Source organism: Leucopleurus acutus (assembly GCF_964270905.1).
Source record: "Leucopleurus acutus genome assembly, chromosome: 4".
Classification (NCBI taxonomy): domain Eukaryota; kingdom Metazoa; phylum Chordata; class Mammalia; order Artiodactyla; family Delphinidae; genus Leucopleurus; species Leucopleurus acutus.
The window spans coordinates 46,208,113-46,231,122 of NC_139146.1; positions in this window are offsets into that span (position 1 = coordinate 46,208,113).

Below are 23,010 nucleotides of genomic sequence, written 5' to 3' on the forward strand. Positions count from 1 at the left end.
GCTATAACTTTGCAATTGGTTGTGTTTGTGGGGATGAGGGAAAAATACGCTGTCAAAGTAATACTTACACTTTTAGCTTCAGAATTGGAAGAATGGTGGGCAAATTACTTCACCTATCTGATCTTCTGCATATTCATATGTGAAGTAGAGATGCATACCTGGTGAGCATATTAGAGCATTTCAGTGAAAGGATGTGAAAACTCCCAAAAAGAGGCAGAAAGAGGTAACACTGGGGAGAAAAGTTTCTTATTTAATACACTTAATTTATTGAAAAATAAAATGTTATCTTAGCACATAAGAAGCGTGAGAAGTCTTCACAAATAGGTGACAATACGAACAAAATGCAAATGGACATGAATGTGTATGACCAACTCCTATTCATTTTTGGAATCTAAACAGCGAGAACATTAATAGTCAGAAGTAATTTTAATTTAAGCCTCATTCTTGTGAAAAATAGACAAATGATAACTAAGTATACTTCTCATAAGAGATAAGAATTTGAGAAACTTCATATCTTACCCAACACAGGACCATGCTTATATCACTAGAGTAGGCAAGGGGATCTCAAACTAGGTATGCTCCTAGAAAGACCTTCAATACTCACAATCTAACCATCATTATCTGTGCATTGAGACTATTCTCGTTATTCCTCTGTGTTTGCAGGCTGGAATGCAAAAGAAACACAGGGTGACAGTAGAAGGCATTTGTTGGCTACGGCACAGCCATCTCCAGAGATCTCTAAACAGCTCTATTGAGAAGAGTTGGCATGCCTAACTGCTCACTCACCCAGTTCTATTCCTTAAGAAATGAATAAATTTCTACTATGGAAAATTACTGAATGTTAAGGTTTATTTGTTTCAGAAGCTAGTTTTATTCTAATACACTCTACATTTTACAAATGTATTTATCCCCTTCCCCCACCAAAACGCCCCTGTCTTAGGATCTCCCTAAGAGTCTGGATCCTTGATGGAATCCCTGAACGGCTGAAGCAAAGCCAGAATTCACCTACTTCTACACATTTTACTATATGAGAAAGATATATGCCTAGTTGTTTCCTATTACTTTGATTTTCTGTTATTTGAAGCCAAGGGCACTTCCAGATGATATAACATTAGTTAAGAAAGCTGAAAACATTCAGTCTCAAAGGTGGAATTCTATATGACAATTCTTGGTTATGTCAAGCTGAAATTAGCTCATTTTGTATGAGACAAGCAAGTACCAGCTCTGTTCAAACAGGAATTACAATAGTGTCATTGCTTTTGTAGGTAATGTAGCTTTTTAATCAAAATGTGGTTTGTATCTGACCAACTTCTGATACAAAATATGGTTGTAGAAATACTTTTGTCAAAGACGTAAGATTAATTTACTATAGAAATGCTTTATTAATTATTTAACCTATTGGTTAACATTTTATTCCTTGAATTAACCAATTCTATCAAGCACCCACATCTATCTAAATAAGGGCCTTGCTCTGAGAGTTTAGGGTTGCAGGAAATATAATGAGTTTGAAGTCAGACATTCCTAAGTCTGAAGCCCAGCTTGGGTCTTCACTTCTTATGTGACCTCAGGAAATTTAATTAAGGCTTTGACACTACACTCTTCATCTTGTCCTTTATCCCCATGTTATAGATTTGGTGCGAGGATAAGGTGAGACAGCATATAAAAAAATGCCTAGTTCAGTTCCTAGACCTGAGGAGAATACACGGACGTGTGTTCTGTTCTTCTGAGAGAGTTAACATTCTTTATGTGGGTGACAGGACAGACCACCAAGCTCAAAGGAAGTATGGATAGAACAATGTGAGGGTGCAGAGACAGCTTGGGGGGAAGGGACAGGAAAAGGAAGCATGAAAAGGTTGACCTATGAACTGAGCTTTGAAAAAAGGATTTTATATGAACATGTAAAGATGCACGGATGTGTCTTCCATTGCCTCTTAGAAAGGAATTTCTCACTTTTCAGCCAGCAAAGTGATACATCTTTTTCAGTATTAACTGCACATCAGTTTCGTTAATGTACTTCCTTACTATCCCTCATTATTTGCTGTCTTGCCCAATTTAACCTCATCCATCTGAAAGCTGGGAAATTGTGTTTAGATTCTTTTTCATTGTTGTTTGTGTTAAGCAGGCCTGAAAGTGTTGAATCATTAATGACCCACCTTCATTATGTGCAGAAATCACATAACGCAGTGTACCAGCATGGCATTTAACCTTAAATTTTAACTCCATTATTTAGTCATTAACCTTATGTTTTATATGACCTCCATTCTTAGGATGATCCAAAGAGGCTCACTCTTGCATTATTGTGGGATAAATTAAATAAAATTCAACAAAATTTCCCAAGTGCCTATCATGGTGGGCCAAGTACTTTACATATTCATCTTTGTATCCCCAAGCCCTGGTATACTAACATAAATTAGGCACTCAATACATATTTTTAATAAATAAATGCTACAGGCTCTGAAGGATACCAGCATGAATACAATGCTGTTTTGACACTCAAGGATTTTTAAAAATTATTATGAAGGTGTCTAAGTCCATTTGGGCTGCTACAAAAAACAACCCCACTAACTATTGTCTTTTAAATAACAAACATTTATTTCTCATAGTTCTGGAGGCTGGAAAGTCCAAGATTATGGTGCCAGCAGATTCAGTGTCTGGTGAGAGATCATTCCTCATGGAGAGCATTTTTCTCATTGTAACTTCACATTGCACAAAGGGGTCTCTTGGGCTTCCCTAGTGGCGCAGTGGTTGAGAGTCCGCCTGCCGATGCAGGGGATGTGGGTTCATGCCCTGGTCCGGGAAGATCCCACATGCCGTGGAGCAGCTGGGCCCGTGAGCCATGGCCGCTGAGCCTGCGCGTCCGGAGCCTGTGCTCCGCAACAGGGGAGGCCACAACAGTGGGAGGCCCACATACAAAAAAAAAAAAAGGGGTCTCTTTTATAAAAGTACTAATCCACCCTCATGACCTAAGCATCTCCAAAAGGCCTCACTCCCTGACACCATCACATCAGATAATAGATTTCAACATATGAATGGGGTGTGTGTGAAAATATTCAGTCTATAGCAAAGGGCTAAATAAAACATATCAGAATAATTCCTCATGTTCAATTATCTATGAAGAGACACAAAGTAGTACAGGAATTAGATAATTAAAAGGGTAGATACCAACTGGTTGGTAAAGGAGAACCAGAAGACTTCACACAAAAGGTATTGTTAAAGAAGAATATCAACACGTGATTAAGGAAGAATACTTTCAAGTCCTGATGTACAATGCATATACATTACTGCATTGTCTTTGTAAGAGAAGACCATGGCTTTTATGTCAGTATCCTTCCCACATTTTAAAGACATGAAAGAATCCCAGACATATAGTAAAAAGTAAGTAAAGACTGTATAGTTTGTATATTACATAGACTGACCTGATTGATAAGATAAACAACTGTTATGAAAAAGATGGGTCAACCTAGTAAAATTCATTTGTTGTTGCTGTCATTTGTTGTGGCTTTTACAGTCAAAGGGAAATTACATAGACAAAAATTATATTTTCTCAGTATTACTTAGAACTCTAATGGAAATTATCCCAAACCTTCTACACAAGTTAGAAGAACCTTCACATCAAGCATAAAGTAAGGTGCTTGGAATTGCAAAATCTGGTTTCAAATCCAGATCCATCACTTTCTACCAATGTAAACTGGTGTAGGTTATTTGCCCTTTCTTAGCCTTTGTTTCAGTATTACTAAAGTAGCAATAATAACCCCTACCTCAATGGTTGTGTGTAAATATTAAGTACATAGCAAATTTCAGAACCTTAGTGATTTAAAAATATGTAGGTTCTTTGTTTTTTTTTTTTTATAAATTTACTTATTTATTTTATTTTTGGCTGCATTGGGTCTTCGTTGCTGGGTGCCGGCTTTCTCTAGTTGCGGAGAGCAGGGGCTACTCTTCGTTGTGGTGTGCGGGCTTCTCATTGTGGTGGCTTCTCTTGTGGGAGCACAGGCTCTAGGTGCGTGGGCTTCCGTAGTTGTGGCACGTGGGCTCGGTAGTTGTGGCTTGCAGGCTCTAGAGCGCAGGCTCAGTCGTTGTGGCGCATGCGGTATGTGGGCTCTTCCTTGACCAGGGCTGGAGCCCGCACCCACTGCAATGGCAGGCGGATTCTTAAGGGAAGCCCAAAAAACGTAGGTTCTTTTACATCGGTTACTATGGCTCGGTTTTCAAGTAATAGACATTTCTAACTCAAATTAAAGAATAGGGTTTCTCTGGTGGCGCAGTGGTTGAGAGTCCGCCTGCCGATGCAGGGGACACGTGTTCATGCCCCGGTGTGGGAAGATCCCACATGCCGCGGAGTGGCTGGGCCCGTGAGCCATGGCCGCTGAGCCTGCGCGTCCGGAGCCTGTGTTCCGCAACGGGAGAGGCCACAACAGTGAGAGGCCCGCGTACCGCAAAAAAAAAAAAAAAAAAAATTAAAGAATAAAGAAATTTCTTGTCACATATAACAAAAAGCCCAGGGATATTTTAACTTCGATTATTCAGGAGACCAGATTCTTTCTTTCTACACTTATTATTATTATTATTTTTTGTGGCCATGGCTCACGGGCCCAGCCGCTCTGCGGCATATGGGATCTTCCCAGACCGGGGCATGAACCCGCGTTCCCTGCATCGGCAGGTGGACTCTCAACCACTGTGCCACCAGGGAAGCCCGAATTAATTTTTTTTAAAGTAGTTTAACAAGAGGAAAAATTTGCTAATGAAATATTTTTCAAATGCATGTGAAGCCTATTGAAGTATTTGTTTCTATGCAATAAAAACAGTCAATTCTACTTATTCAATGGAGAAAAATAGTCTTCTTAGCATTATAAACTTTAGGCAAGCACTAAAAGATAAAAATATAAAATTGAATCTTCTAAATAATTCTAAACAAATTACAGCAGATGGATGATCTCTCTCTCTCTCTCTCTCTCTCCAAAGCTATTTTCCAAAAAATTCCATTGAATCCTCTGTGTACTTTTTGTGTATTTTACATAGGTTCTCCACCATATATGTATTTGATTTTTATGAAGTAGTGTTCTGTACCATGAAATTGCATTTAACCAGAGATGAAATTTGCATTTTGAACTGACCCCCAAAGAGACCTGACATCATTTAATGTCTAAATATGGATTTAGTAAGTTCTAGCAGCATCTCAGGAGCAGGGTCTTACATACCAGCCATTTACTCATATTCTGTGTTCCCTTTGCACTTTTCATAAAGCTTTAATGTTAAAAGAAAACTGTACTACAAGACAATGCATAGGCAATCATGATTTAGTAGAGGTATTATGATCTTAAAATACTACTTACAATACACAGATGAAGTTCTACGAAGAATTTGACCTTTTATGAGGAAAAAGCAGAATACAAAAAGCCCAAATGCGTCCTCTTGGATTTTAACATATTGGCCTATTTTTACCAGATGTTTTTATTTTAGTGATGTTTTTAAGTTCCATATAAATGACAATATTTTCCTCCAACTGTAGAAAGAATGAATATTCATGGAAAAAAATAGGTCGTGAAACATTACATTTGGCATTTCTGCTCAGTGCCAAGGTGTAGTGATGTCGCAGGAATGTTGCAAGTTATTAATATGTTCATTCCACTGAATGACCGACTGTAAGTTTTTCCTTTTATGGATGAAAGTTCCCCATCCCAATTTTATCTTTATGGTTTTTTTTTCATGTGCTATGCCTCTATAAACCACATAACCCACCCAAAACTTCTAATGATTTACATACCTCACCCCCGATGTTTAAAACCATGTAGGAAAAAATAAAGCAGCAAGACCAGTTAAACCATTAGTATTGTGACCATGACACTCATTGGAAGAGTTTGTATTTCCTAGTGAGTAGCATAAGTTTGGGGATTGTAAATCAATATTACACTTCCTTATAACTCAGGATATGCCATGATATTTTGAGATCACAGAACAAATGCTAGTTTATATATATTCAAATAAACTGCATTTAAAATAATCAGGTGTTGTGGTAGGAAAAATAAATCTCAGAAAATAACACTCTTATGGGCCTAGACTACAGTGTACATGAAGATTATTACTCATCCGTTATATTTTCATGTTATTGCATCAAGAGAAAAAAGAATAATAATTATCTGGAATTTTAGACTTAATTAGAAATATATCTGACATTTAAAAATTAATAAGACAAAATTTAAATGCTATGTTTAGTCAACTGAGTTTAAGGTTAGAGATATTACCTATAATTTACTTGTAGGGAAGTAGGAGATGACTGTTATTTTGTAGGGGGAGACAGAAGATGGCAATAAGTGAAGGGCGACAAGTGAAGCCTAATTAATTTTTCAAAAAGAAATCTCAGAGGATGGTGTTATATTGGTGCCTTCAAACATTCATGTTAGTATTGCAGCATTTAGAAATATTGGATTGTCTGACTCATATAATTCAACACGTAAGAGAAAGAATCGTATAAGCCAACCACCAGTAAATTCATTTCAAAAGGGACATTCCTTCCAAATGACAAGAATTATTCCATCTCTCATGCAGGGAGTACCCATCCTAGTTTGTAGTTTCATGGGAAATTGGATTACTAGTATTTGGAATGTTGCTTGGAGAGCATGGAGACAAAGCAAAAGCAAGTGGTGAATTTGGCCAGGATGAGTAGGTACCACTCTAAGGTGATTGGACACTAAGTCTCCTTTTTGGATACTGCTAAGGCTGGTTATACAGTGTGGTTCTTTGGAAGTCATTTTCTAGTTCTTTCAGCCAACCACATCTTCTAATTCACAGTCTTTCTCCAATATAAATCATTAGTTTGCCACTTTTAAATTTAAATCACTGTCCAGGTATGCCACTTAAATTATTTCTACATCACTTTCAGTGGTGTTTTGGATGTTCCCAATAGTTTTAATCCACATATTTACAATCTCAGGTTATTGTCAGGTTTGTCTGATAATATTCAAAGTCCCAGAGAATCACTTTATTTATTGGTTTATTTGTTTGTTTACTTACCTATTTATTTATTTATTGTAAGGTATCCACCCCCAAATCATCCTCTTTTTCTCTTTGAAACCACTCATTTACTTCTTTTCCTTACTGTATTTCTCTTTTGTTCTATGTCTATTTCCTAATAATAAAGCTGCTGATGATAATTAAGATCTACTGCTTAATTACTAGTAGCTCAAATGGCACAACTCCGATACCGATGGGGCCAGGATCTGAAATCATGTTTGTATGACCCAAATGTCTATAAATTAATCATTAAGTAAATAAAAAGCAAACAAAATTGCCATTAAACCTATAATTATAAATAAAAATAAGTTATTATAGTAAGTGGTAAATATGCTGAGTTAAATAAATCTTTCTTTAATAAAATAAATATAACCAAATAATGAAATCACAATGAAAGGGTCACTGGTTGCTTCTTTCAGCTTTCGCTGAAATTGACAAATGCACAACAATTTCAGGGAATACTGTATAGGATTGATAAACTCCAGGAAGTAACAGTACTTTTATCCCTACAACAACATTATGAATTGCTCCTTCTCTGTCTCTCAATGATCTTGTCATCCATCTTTTACAGAATCTATTATCCTACATAAATTTTATTTCAAATACCTTATTCTTTTTGAGCCCCCAGCTCTCCAGATTAACTGATAATCTTGCTCCTATTTCTTGTTCATACAAGTACAAATGAATGAATGGTAAAGAGCCACCTAACTGCTCACATTTCATCTAGAACTTTTGCAACAAATGAATTTTATCTTAGCGTCCTGAAATAATTTAATCTCTTTGAGCCAAAGAAAGTACACTCATCATAACATATGAAGAAAAGAAACAGTCCAGAATACTGCAAGTAGACAAATAAAATAATATATTTTTTTAAAAAAGAGATGAATATTGTTTCCAAAAAATAATATGAGAAGTTTATTACCAAATCTAGGTAAATGTGATAATGGGTATTATGAATTTTATTGTATATGTAAATTGTATATATATAATTATTTATTTTACATATACATTTTACATAAGTTTTAAAATTTATTAAATTATGTTTGAAAGTAAAATATACCAAATTTGAAAAATACAGTAAAGTGTAAAGCCACTAACATATACATACATACATACATAAAACAAAGCGAACATAAAAACCCTATCTCACAGCTGTAGATTTGTCCAGAATCATTTGTCCACTGCTCTCCCTTGCCATTGTTACCTTGCAGAGTAGATTTTTCCAGACCACTGACTTGTTTATGTGACTACTTTTAGTCAATGAAATATGAGTGGCTTGATTATGATGCTCAAGCAGAAGCTTTTAAAAGCAGTGCAAGTTTTTGCCAGTCTTCTTGCTTTCTTGGAATGCACGTTGGGCTGCATCAATGGAATGCCCTCCACCAAAGAAAACCCAGAAAGTGCTCTTTCAGAGGAGACCTAAATCTGATCTGCAGACTAAAGCCAGGTTCAAGGGAGACCAGTTAAGACTGGTAGGACCATGGATGCTTTGGGATTCTTTGAGGCACAACACTCAACATCTATATAGTGTGAGTGAGAAATACATATTTGTGGTTGTAAACTAGCAATATTTATGTTTGCTTTTATTGCACATATGCTAGTAAATGCTGACTCATACATGTTTTATCCCATCTTTTTTCTCCTGCACCAAGCGGGGCAGGTAGGAAAGAATCACGGTAAAATATTTTAATTTATTTTTATACAGAAATTTTATTCCTTATATCTTTTATTGTATAGTTGAGGTAATATCTTGAAATACAATTTTCTAATGTGATATTTTTATTTAACATTGTCCATGATAGGGTATTTCCATAAAGCATATTTGTAAAGGGTGAATACTATTCTATCATATAAAGATCCATCGTTCTCTTATTATTAGACCACTAGGTTGTTTCCATTTATAGATGACACTGGAATGATCACCTTTGACCTTAAACTTGTAGTTTTTTTACAGGCAATAAGATTAGAGTTTCCTAGAATGTGATCCATTAGTCAAAACAGGTATATATGTTAAGTCTGATGATGCACATTGTTTTTGTCATCCAGAAATTTTGAACCAGGTCACTCTTCCATCCAGTGTATGAAATTTCACTTTTTGCTGTACTCTCATCACTGTTAAGAAATGAGATGTCTAAACATATCCTAATTGTACAGGCATAAATGGAATCTTGTTTTAATTGGAATTAGAATTTAATTTTAAAATATTAATTTATAAACATTAAAAGAGAACGGGCTGCTCATCAGGAGTCAGGCTGGGATTATAGTGAATAGTTTATGTCACATTAATATATGCCACACGGACTTTGTTTACTTTGGAGGAGAGCATCACAGAAATGGTATGCAAGGGATTTCTGGAGACATAATGCATTAGAATTTTGAAAAATCATTTTACAAAGCTCTTTGTGAATGAAATTGAGAAGACATGTATTTAAGAATATTAGAAATAGATGAGTTTGTAATAGGTTAGTGATTTAGGTGTGGTTCCACCAACAACTAGAGAAATTTTGAAAATCTAGTTTGAGTTGTTACAATGATTTAAAGATGTCATAGATATTTAGTAGGTGGGGACCAGGAATGACACATTTCTTTTACTGCATAGAATGGCTCTTCACAAAAGGAGGTTGTTGGATGACAGGATATAAATATTGGATCAATAGCAACCTAGATGATCTCTACAAAATCTGTGATAAAACTTTTTTCTTGGCGCATGTCTGTCTCTCTCTCTTTCCTTCTGTCTCTCCCCCTACACACACGTTCACACACACACACACACGTAAATATTTATTCATGAATAAATTCCTCCTGTGGTGTGGGCAGGAGGAAAGAACTTTCAAGGTAAAGAGAAATCATCAGGAAAATGAAGAAGATTCTGGGACACACAATTTTGTTGGATACAGTAGTACAACCATAGCTGTCATTTCTCATGAGTCACTCTTCTTGTGACTTTGCCACTTCATGATTTTAAAGGTATGGTGTAGGACTTGTAAAAATATCCCTTTAATTTTTCCAATATTTTAGTTTTTTTTTTAAACTTAATTCATTCTTTACCCCATCTCCCATTGACAAATCACATTCCTTTCCTCAAAACAACTCCAAATTCTACTCTTCAATATCCAACACGTGCTAAATGGCATTTGTCATAAATACAAAATAATCTCCATATTACATCCCCAAATTCTGACATAGTTCAGCATTATAAGGAAGGAAGAGACATCAATGTGTTCACAAATTCTGATTCCTTATATTTTAAACAAATGGCTTGCAAAGCTTTTTCTGTAAAGGGCCAGAAAGCGAATATTTTAGGTTTCTGGTGCCATACATTTTCTTGCAACTACTTAACTCTACCATCACAATGTAAAAGCAGCCATAGACAATGCATAAATGAATGGACATGGATGTGTTCTAAGAAGGCATTTTTAATTGAGAATGAAATTAAAATTTCATAAAATGTTCATCTATCACACAATATTATTATTATTTTGATTTTTCTCAATCATTTAGAAAGGTAAAAATCATTCTTAGCTCTCAGAATGAACAAAAACAGGTTGTAGGCTGGATTTGGCTAATGAGCCAGTTTGCCAACACCTGCTTTAAACCTATACTGTTTAACATAGTATCCATTAGCCACATGTCGTTACTGATCATTTGAAATGTAGATAGTGTGACTGAAGAACTAAACTATAAATTTATTTTTTACTTTAAATTTCGAAAAAGAAAGATACTCAATTTAGTTATTATAAAATTTTAAGTGTGTTTGAAAGAACTTGAGTATGTAAATCCACTCTCTAATTGCAAACTATGAACTATAAATAGCAATTGAGTATTTATGATTTAAATTTAACACCTGAATTTAAATGTGCTGAAGTTATATTAAATATACACCAGATTTTGAAGTTTTGGTATGGAAAAAAATGGAAAATGTCATTAATAATTTTACATTGAATACCTGTTGAAATGATATTATTTTGAATATATTGGTCTAATTCAAATAAATTTGTCTAAATAAAATATACCATTAAAGGTGATTTTATTTGTTCCTTTTTACATTATAATGTACTAGAAAATTTACAATTATATATGAGGCTCCCGTTTTATTTCTATTGGACTGAACTACTCTGGACATATAGCCAGGTTACATTTCCTGGAGTCTCTTGCAATTTGGTGGGACTGTATGACTGATTTCAGGTTGAAGGAATGTGGGAAGTAGAGAAATAGAACACTTTTAAGCTTACCCCATCAATATTTCCATGCTTTCTCTTTTCACTCTCATGCCAATTGAATGCAGAGAACTCAAAAGAAAACTAGGAAGCATTAGAGCATGCTGCACAGACAAAAAGAGGGAACCTGAGTCTTGAGGGTCTACTTAGGGGCCAGCTGTCACAAAGAATCACCGGACTCAATATCCCTGCCTTGAACTATAATGTGAGCAGTAAATAAACTTTTATTGTGCTAAACCATTGAACGTAGTATATTGTTTTTACTGTAGGTAAGATGACCGTTTTTAGACTGGAAAACTGGAAGAATAGGACTGTGATCTCTGAAAAGGAAAAAAAAAAGCCCTATGTTTGAGGGAGAGAATTCCGAAGACTCATGGAGGGGTCTCCTGGACAATCTGACTGATATTGATCAGTGAATGTGTGAAAGGAAACCCTCAGAGACCTGAGGAAAAGCCACCTAAAAGAAGTAGTCAGAATAAATTCTGGTGCCCATGATGTGAGGCAGGAAAACTTGTGTTTTCATCAACATGGTGGAAAGATATAGTAATAAATGAGATATGGGGTAGAATTCTTACAAGGGTATTGCCTTAGTCAGGAGGTTAACTTAACTCTAGAATAAATTCTGCTATGGACCCAATCTGAAAACCTTGAAATAATCAAACTAACTCCAAGAAACTTAACTGTGTACAAAGACAAAACAAAACACCATTTAAAGGAATAAGAAATATCCATCAACCAACAACGTAAAAGTTCTGATTCCAGCATAGAATAAAAAATGTCTGGTACACAAAGAAGCAGGAAAATATGACCCATTTAGCAGGAAAAAAAATATTCAATAGAAGCAAACCCAGAAATGCTATGTGATAGAACTAGAAGATATAGATATTATGACAACTTCTATTAAAATGCTGCATATGTTTAATAAGGTGGAGGAAAACATGATCATGATAAGGAGAGCAATGGAAGATACAGAAAGTATGCAATCAGAAAATCTAGAGATGAAAAATAAAATATCAGAAATGATAAATACACTGGATGTGATTTATCACAAATTAGGTACAGCAGAAAACTGCCAGTTAACTTGAAGACATGGAAATATAAACCATACAAAATAAAACAGAGAGAGGAAAAAAATGAAAAACGCTGAGTATCAGCAAGCTTTGGGACAATAACTAGAATATTTGAAGTTCTAGAAGTGGGAAAATGACATACAGAATAAATATTTTTTAAATCCAAAGGCATATCATTAACAAATTGCTGAAAATAAGTTGCAGAGAAATCCAATAGACATGCATAACTTAAAAGTAAAAGTACAAAAAATATATATATAGCACTCAAATAACAGTAAGAACATATGACTGACTAAAGTGGCTATATTAATAAGAATTACATTTCAGAACAAAAATACTGCTAAGAATAAAGAGAAACATTTATGATGATAAATGGTATATTTCATTAAGAGGATATAACAATTCTAAATGTATTTGCTTCAAATGACATGACAGAACTTGAATGGAAAAAAAGGGAGAAATAGACAAAATCCACAGGTACAGTACATGGCAGAAGAAATATATAGAAAATCATTAAAGACAGTATAGACTTGAACAAAGCTATTAAATAACTGAACCTAATTGACATTTAAAATACACTCCACTCAACAACAGAATACATATTCTTGTGAAGTATACATGAGACATTCAATGGATAGATCATATTCTGAGCCAAAACCAAGTCTGAATACATTTAAAAAGATTAATCATGTAAGGTATATTCTCTTTTCACAATGGAATCATTAGAAATCAATAGCAGAAATATATCTGGAAAATTTATCTGTTAAATATTTGGAATTTAACAATGGACTTCTAAACAACTCATGAGTCAAAAAAGACACCTCAAAGGCAATTAGAATGTAGAGATGGAAAGGCTTTCTGGAGTTTCAAGGATGGCTGTGTGTCTTGGCCCTAAACTAATCAGATTATATAATCCACTTGGCTTCAGTCATTGATTCAGAAAAGATTACCTGAAAAAAGTTTATCCAGTCAGAGACAATCATGTTTATTTTGCTGACATGAATAGAAAGTTGCTTCCCTTCTTCTGTGGTTGCTAAAAGAATAGGACCCAGTCTCCACGTTGCTGTTGCCCTCATGTTATCTTGAGAAGAAAGCTGCCTGAAAATAGACAATCTCAGGAAATGAGGACCAAGAGATAGAAAAAAATCAAATGAGCACTGATGATATTGTTTGAGTTACTAAACTCAGCAGAATCTGAAACTCGAGTAGCTTTGATCTTTGCAGTTATAGAAGTCAACAAAATTCCCTTTTGTTTAAGCCAGTATGAGTTGGGTTTTTTGCCTTTGCATCAGAAAAAGTCTGAATTAATATATTCATCAAACCACTTCTCCTTTGTGTCTTTCCCTAGCCTTATTCCCTGGCATCGACTTTGAAAAACACATATGATAATAACACTAAGATTAAAAATGCAAATGGAAACAGTATTCAACTTACTTTCCTTGACCTGCATCTAGGGTCTCTAGTTAGATACATAGAGGGATTGGCAGCCAGTAGAGATGAGCAAGAGGCTAATTTATTCATCATTCACCAGATTTCTGTGGTTCAAAGCTAAATATCTCTGGAAACTGAGCCCTGTTGCAAAGCAGTTATCATTTGTTTCTTATTAGATACATTTTCCCACCAAATTATCTGTGTGGTGGAACAACAATCAAGTGTCCCCAATGTATGGCCCTAGGTTTTACTTTTTAATGCTTTTATGGGTTTAAATAGACTCCCTTTGCTAACTACAGGATATTTTCTTTAATCTATTTGATTAAGCAAGCCAGGAATTGGAAAGATAATGTTTCCTAACTTCCTTTCCGATGAATAATAAATGTCCCTAAGGAATTAGATAGTAGGAGGTAGTTGCCTGGGCCATCTGCTGCATATGGGAACAGAAGAAATCTATTAAACTTTAAATTAGGTGTTGCTTCACAGAATCTAAAAGAGGAAAGAAAATACACACTAAACTGGAAGATAATCATCAATTCCTATCAGTCAACTTACTTCTTTGAAAGTGTAAAAAACATAATTATATATTTTACTCCCTAGTCAACATATTTTGTATTGAATTGAATATAGGAAATCAGTAATTAGCACAAGTCTTCTTCAGTTCAATATATTTTCACACTTCTACAAATAAATGTGCCCTTTTTTTTTAATATGCAACTGATGAACTACTAAAAAAAAATTTAAAAGACTATTTTTAACATATGTAACGTACTAAAGAAATAGTCTTGCTTCCATGGCAACTATATCATAGGTCAAAGGAGAGAAATAAACATTTATGGACAAATACATTTAATTCAGAAATTACTCACCAAGTTTTGATACCCAACATAAGAGTTAATTGTAATGAAGAAAGGACCTCTCTGTTACTTCATTTGTCTATATAACTATTCATAAGCAAAATAATGTATATTTATATGTTTGCAGATTTCTGCTATTGTGATATGATTTATGTTCAAACAAGGTTTAGGGGAAATTGATTTTTATGTGAGGAATATAAATATTGGAAAGGATGCTATAGAAATAATTTAGTGTAGTCATTAATAGCATAGCTACAAAGTCAAGTAAAGAAACTAGATTAAGATTGTATAGACATTTGGGCAAATTACCTAATTTCTTTAACTCTGAGTTTATTCATCTATAAAGCGGGTAAATGTTATTAATTTTACCTAAAATACAAATTACAGAAAATAATGTAAGATGAACACATTAATTCACTTTGAGTGAAGGATGTGAAAAAGCTATTCAAAGGAAGAGGAATATATACAGTAAACATCTTAAAATACTTAACTCCATTATTGATTAAGTAAAAACACATTTACCATCTTTCACATGCTACATTGAAAAAAATGTTCAAAAGATTTAGACTACTCTGGTTTAGGAGAGCAGAAGGGAAGGGAGAATAATTCTCATACACTGTTGCTGGATGTGTAATTGGAACAACATTTTGGGACAGTTTTTAGGAAGTGCCTGAGAAATTTTAGATGCATGTACTCTTTCATATATTTATTTCATGGTTAGGAATTAATCCTACTGAGACATTAACAGAGGTCTATAGCCATTTATATAAAAGGATATTTATTGCTGGACTATTTGTAACAGTAAAAAATTGGACCAACTTAAATATCCATAAACAGATGAAGCGACAAGTACACTGTGAAATACTATGCAGTTTTAAGACAAGCAAAGTTGTGTGTGTACAATAACATGGAAAGATGTCAATGAGATACTGTTTCTTGAAAAAAAAAGGGAAAAACAGTAATATGATCTTTTGTTTATAATCATGGATATACATTTGAAGAAATGTTTTAGGTTTAATATTAAAATGTTAACCTTAAATTAATTAGAGTGTTATTTTATAAACTATTTAACAATATTGCCAGTACAAAAACCATGTTAAATAATTATTATTTCCGCAATTATTTATTTAATATTTTGAGTCAACAGGCATAAATACCTAAATGAACTATGGTTGTCTAACCTAGAAATGAAAACTTAGAATAGGAATAATTGCACCTGAGATATGGTTGCCAAAGGGATCCAGAAGCATAAATTGAATTATTTTCAAAAGAGGATAAAGTATGAAGGTACAGATTTCTGTCTCTTCTTTCTGCTGCTGTAGACACAAAAGTATTAAAATGCATCTTTCTCTTCTTTTTCCGTTTTAGAAAAACAGTGCTTATCCAAGCTTTTGTGTTCTACCATATTTTGAGTTATTTGTTTCTTTTTGTTTTGTTTAAATGTGAATGGTTTTGTGAGTGTGACAGAAATGTTAGATTTTAGAAAATAGGGCACCCAAATGTGTTAGGTCAGATATAATGGGGACGGATAAGATTGGAGGGTGAAGAAGCCAAGGGAAAAGAGAATGTCTTAATATCTTAATCCCAGTGGGAAAGATTCATATTCCCTGAGACTCAGAAAACTGAGGAGTGATGGGATTCTCATCAGTTAGTCATGCGTACCCCACTGGTATCAATACCGCAGAGTGACAGAACATCCTCTGGGGATGACTGCAGCTAGGTCTACAGTGGCTTGATGCACCAGAATCTTTCCCTAACTGAATAGTCTACAAGGGCTTCATGAATCAAATGTAGTGAGAACAAGAGACTCTTTCTTAATATCTTTGGACTTTGTAAGTTAGATATATCTTATAACATTTTATAAAAATTTTGTAAAAAATGCAACATCTGTGAAGTGCAATAAAGCAAGGTATGCTTGTATCAAGGTTACATAGCCAATAAGTGCAAAACCTGAAATGTAGATACACATCTAAAGATAATGACTTTTTATTCTATTCTACCTGCTAACAGACCCATATCTTTGTACGTCCTGAAGAACTATGTGTAGTTCACTGTGCACAGTAGAGATTTTACAAGTATTTATTTCAAAGAAATGTGAGATACTGATTTGTAGTTTGTAAAGTATTGTTTCCATTTGATGACCATGATCCCGAGAAGTAGTCTTGAGAGATACTGTTAATATTATTTTAAAATTAAAAGACCAGGGGCTTCCCTGGTGGTGCAGTGGTTGAGAGTCCACCTGCCGATGCAGGGGACACGGGTTCGTGCCCCGGTCCGGGAGGATCCCATATGCCGCGGCGTGGCTGGGCCCGTGAGCCATGGCCGCTGAGCCTGTGCGTCCGGAGCCTGTGCTGTGCAACAGGAGAGGCCGCAACAGTGCGAGGCCTGTGTGCTGCAAAAAATAAATAATAAATAATAAATAAATAAAATAAGATAAAATAAAAAGGCCAATGTTCAGAGGGTTAAGGTGATTGTACCAAATCATTATAGTATTGATGCCAATCTGGGATAAGATCTGTGTCTTCAGACTTCAGTTGAGTCTTCTGAGGAATGTTCAGTAAATTTGGAACAAAAACAGAAATCATGTTGGTTAATTCACTCAGGCAGTTTTGTTAATGTATTTTGAATTTTTAAATTCTGGATCAAATAAAAATTAAAATGTTCCCAAACTATTCTGCCCAGTGATGTGTGCTCCCAGCAAGGAACATTAAAAATAGAACAGGGTAGATAAGATAATATGATGGTAAATGTAAGTATAAGTTCATATTTTGCCTTGCCCACTTGTAGTCTTAGGCCAATTACTTAACTTCTATGAACCTCATTTTCCTTATGTCTCTCGAATGGAGACAATATTATTAATATCCAATTTCAGTGACTATCACATAGTAGTTTCAGATTCTCCTTAGCTGTACATTCTGTTTCTGGAATTACTTTAGATAAGGAATCTATACTGAAATTTCTTCAAATTGGATCATCAGCATGAATCTAGCAAAATAACTATACTTGAAAATAGCTCTCTTACATCTGGAGTTCAGTTTAAATTGCTCTATCTGCAATTACAGACCTGAAGTTCTTTGTAGTCATGCTCTCTTGAACCTAGAATCAATTACATTTATCCTATGTCTAAAACACCCTAAGAGCAATATCAGTTGGAACCTCTGCTTACTGGATTTACGATAAGATTAGAAACACAAGCAAACAAAGAAACCTGAAAAAAGAACAGAGAATGTGAAAGCATCAGAGTGGGCTGAGACAAATCAATGAAGCTACTAAAGGAAAACAAGAAAAAATCAAGGCAACATCACTGGGGAAATGAAAATAAATGAAGTAGGTTTTTTTTAAAAATTATTTATTTATCTATTTAATTTTAGCTGCGTTGGGTCTTTGTTGCTGCGCGCGGGCTTTCTCTCGTTGCATCGAGTGGGGGCTACTCTTCGTTGTGGTGCACAGGCTTCTCATTGCGGTGGCTTCTCTTGTTGCAGAGCACAGGCTCTAGGCACGTGGGCTTCAGCAGTTGTGGCGCATGGACTTAATTGCTCCACGGCACGTGGGATCTTCCTGGACCAGGAATCGAACCCCTGTCCTCTGCATTCACAGGTGGATTCTTAACCACTGAGCCACCAGTGAAGTCCCCAAAGTAGGTTTTTAAACTCAAGTGACAGGATTTTATAAGTATTCATTTCTGAACATTATAAATTCCTCACAGAGTAGTTAGGTAGTTTACTAGAGGAGAAAGTTATTTTTTTTTTGTAAAATAATTGACAAAATAAGACATCTGGTTCATTGTGTTTACAATCATTAAGGAGATATTTATTGTGCATTTTTCTGTGCCATACACAACGTCCATAATTGAATATTACTCTATTAGTAATTGAGACCTGTAGTAAAATGTGGCCCATGTCTTAAGGTTTGTTAAAAAATCAGTATACAGCTAAACATAATTCATGTAAAACATACTGAAATGATTTAACAGTTTTTCTGGAGGCATTTCAGAATTCTTTTATTCATTTAATCCATCTACCCTGTTGAAGGTGGTATAGTGGGGACACCGGCTTAAACAAAGTGGTCTTGTGCTTCAAGTTGCCCAGAATTTAGAGTGGACAGAAACAGATACAAACAATGACAAAATAACTATGTGGCCGCTGCTTTATGGATGAGGGAAGTGCAGTGAGCTATGTGGGTCCAGGAAGGAAGAGTAATTAATTCTTCAGAGATAATCTTTAAAGGAGAGAGGATGCTTGAATCGGGTCTTGAAGGATAAATATGAGTTAATCAGATTTTACATGGGAGCAGAGAGATATTAACTTCAGTCAGCAAGAAACTATTGAAATATGTCAGGGCCACCGTTACTAGCATTCAGGATCACAAAAACTGCCGAATAAAGTACTGTCGACCCTATAGCATATACTAAAATCATTGTTGTGGGGATGAATTTCTAATATAGGCTTGTTTTCCATTTACTATTATTATTATTTTTCTTGGAAGACTTCTATTATTTGAGAATTAACTTGCACTGCCTTCAGTTGGATAGGTTTCCTTGCCTCACCGGCAAAACTGGATTATGTACTCCTAGTCTGAGCTCTGGTAAACATTGTGTTCGTACTTCAATCATAGGAGGAAAAGAGGAGGGGGGTAAGGGAGAGGAGGGGGGAGTGCGATTACAGCACTTATCATGTTCATTTGGCATAATAGATATTTGTGTATGTTGCCTGACTAGGCTGTGGGTTCCTGTGGACAGCTCTTATCAAACTGCCTGTCACATGGCAGGTGTTCCATAAAGGTTCAATGAGTTAAATAATGAATGAGAAGAATATGGAGATTTTCAACTTTTTAATTTTGCAGTGAGAGTTGAATACATATTCAAGTAAATGTTTCCTGTTGCCTAGGAAATTGAAGGCAAACTGCTTGGCACAGTGTTTCTTAGCTCACAGTCTCTCCTTAATGCATTATTTCCATCCCTACCCCACTGTTCTAAACCTTATGCGCCATCTGAACTGGGGTCTTCCTGAACCTGTCTTGGACTTACCATGCTGCCTTTGTATCCTCTTCTCCCACCATTACTCTATGAGTATTTAGTAAGAATTGACTAATCCTAGCTTAGTCAGTAATCCCTGTAAGACCTAGAGCATACTGCCTGATTATTTTGGGGTTATTGATTTTATTATCATTAAATAGTTATTTGGTGCTGTAAGTGCTAAGTCTTCTCAAACAGTAAATCTGATCCCATGTTCTTAGCCAAAACAGTCTCTGACAATCTCTTTTCCTTGCTTTGATTTTCTTTATAGCATGTGTCACTACTTGGTGACTTAGAAACTAGAACAGTACCTAGCACAGAGTATAGGCTCAGAATATATTTGCTGAATGAATAAATGAATAAGTAAGTGATTCCATGTTTATTTCATAATATAACTCTGAAGTCCTTCAAAGAGTCTTTGTCCAATATACCTTTGTGTCTGCACCATGCTTAACTGAACCAGGCATATCATGGATCTTTCAGGAATATTTTTGGTTGGTGAAGGAAAAGAGAACATGTCACTCCAAAGTGCAATTCTGGCACATTGATTATTTTGAATGAAAGTCACCTGAGAAGCAGCCGATGTAGTAAGAACACTCTGACCCTGCTTTGTCCCTCTGAAGGCAGGAAATAAATCTCTCATGTGAAAAGTATTCTTCCCATGCCAGGAGGTAGAGAGACATTCTTATCATCAGAGATGGGGGATTTTGGGCTGAGAAGACTGTATAAACAAACCTTGTTACATTTTCACCAATTTACTACCCTAAGCCCAAATTATTTGTCTTGCCAATTCTTCACAAATTTACTGTTTCTTTGTCTAACTGGCGTAAAAGTTGCCTGCTTTTGTCACTCCTTGGAGTCTCATATTTTTGAGGCTACCGTATGTATGAAAACAAATTTGTTTTTCTCCTGTTAATCTGTCTTATGTCAATTTAATTATTAGAACAGCCAAAGAACCTAGAAGGGAAGAAAGGAAAAGTTTGTCTCCCCGGCAGTGGTGAATACATGGATAATGCTTGAGTAAATGGTTCTCATTTAAAACTACAGTAACCATAGCACAGAGGGAAGTCCAGGCTTGTTCATTGCTGTATTAAAATCATGAAGTAAATAGAATCCTAAAAAGAGTATTCAGCATGTTCTTGAATAATTGTAGGTAATGTGTACAAAGGATGTAATTAAGCTAAGACACTACTATATGGTAGTGGAAAATTGACACAGTATTACACATTCTCTGTAGAAAAAATAGCTTGTCTTGGACACTCATTATTAACATATACATATGTACGTACATTTAATAATAGGATTAAGAACTTTATGAAGTTGACTTAGAAGAAAATTAGACTCTTAGACTAGAAAGAAATTTCTAGTTTTTCCTTTCTTCGGTAGAAAAATGAAAAGAAAGCCCACCACAGCCCACCCTAAAATCCAACCAGATTGTATTACCTCTTGTTCTCTGAGGTTACCTTCACATCTGCATCTGCATCTGCTGATGCAGTCACTCCACCAGGAATCCCTTGTGTTCACCTGTATTCACCTTCAGACTTCTTACCCATCCTGCAAAGCATCTTTCAGGTGCCTTCTCTCTGAGAAGATGCGGTTGTACCATCTTTCAACACAGTAACACTCTGTGGACATCACTTCTATTTCACATATCTGATTCTATTTTAGTATAGCCATTGTGTATGTAGTTTATTCTCCCTATTTGCTTGCAAGACTATTGAAAGCAATGGCTCCTTTACCCATTTTTAATTCCTTGCAGAGTGTCTTGAATACAAATGACATCCATATTGCATACAAACATTCAGTTCTATAAATTGAAACGGTCCACTCAGTTTCCCCTGAGGGTTGACCTACTTCATTTAAGAGAAGGATAAGGGAAGCCCTGGATTCCTAGGGTGTTCACACTTATCTATGCTTTATCAAAACACTCTGTCATTCCCACTGTGGCTTTATATCAGTTATTAGTGGCCACTGGATGCTTACATATGCGATTTCAAGGTCCAAGGCAGGGTAGAGACTGGTAGTACCATCTGGGGGCATATCCCAGGCCACACTCTCAGTAACTATAGTAATATTTATAGGTAAACCAACTGGTGGAATTATATCATATAAATGAGCCAAAGATGGCCTTCACATATTGGGCTCTAGGAGTTATTTCTTCACTACAGGTTGAGACTGCTTAGCTCAAAGGCTTGAGGGCCCCCAACTCAAATGTTTATACATACAATTATTTTAAAAATAACCCAGAAAGTGGATATTTAGACACTTAGAGTCTGTCTCCTTTGCATATCCAGTGAAACCTCACTTCACATCTGCTGGCCATTGATAACAGAGGGCCCTGTGGTTATCAGACTCCCAAGCTGCCTTTCTGAGGTCTCTGACCCAGAAAATCCCACCTGCTGCTGGGCATCATCCCCTAGACATGTGAGCCCCTCTGGATCCCCCTCTCTCCCAGGAACTCGCTTGCCTTTCCCCTTTCTGAATGGTGGTCCCCTGTGGGACTCTTCCTCCCATGAAACCCTGTCCAAGGACCACCCAACAGAGCTTACGGGGTTACTGTCTATCATGGGCATACTTTTTCCTAGATCAGCTCCAAATACCTTGAACAGACTATCATCAAATTTCTTTCTCAGAAGGAAAAATAAAAGCAAGATAAGTCTATTCACATATTATAGATATTTATGAACGTATAGATATATAAGTATATATTTCTTTTTATGTTGCTTTGTTTTTCATTTTAAGTCACACTTTTGATTCTCTTACCCTTTTCCCTTTTAAACAGTCTGATGGGCTTTTCTTCCATCTATTGATGTTTTCTCTTAAGGAATAGATAGACTATTAAACAAGCACAGGTTATGTAATACATAAATATCAAAAAAATAAGCACAGAGAAATCATGCTGGAGTGTGAGCATGGTGTTCAAACACACACATCCTGGTGTAAAAGTTACCCAGCAAGAAAATCTGCTGAGCAAGCTTTCTGTGACCTGCAGCTTAGCCATACAATCTTTATCTAGGATGGGGAGATTATGGCTATTAAACTTATTAAGTTTTTTCTTCTTTATTTAAACTGCAGGCTTTCTCTCTGCCATCCTTTGCAGGCTCCAGGTCTGATCATTTCATGTGCCCCTCAGATACCACTGAACCCTTCCATGGCTTTCAATCACAATTAGCTTTAATAACGCCTTGGTCTCCCCCTGTGTTCCTCTTCTCCAGCTGTGATTGAATGTGGGCTTCCCCTCAGCCCCAGCCCCCCATTTCATCATGGAAGGAAGCTCTTGACTTTCATCTAGCCTGATTATGCAGGTATGAGTTTCCCATGGCAGCTGGCTGAGATCTCTGTGGCAGCTTGCCTCCCCCTGGCATGTAAGCTCCGTCACCAAAAGGCAATTTTAAGTCTTCCTTTGCTAC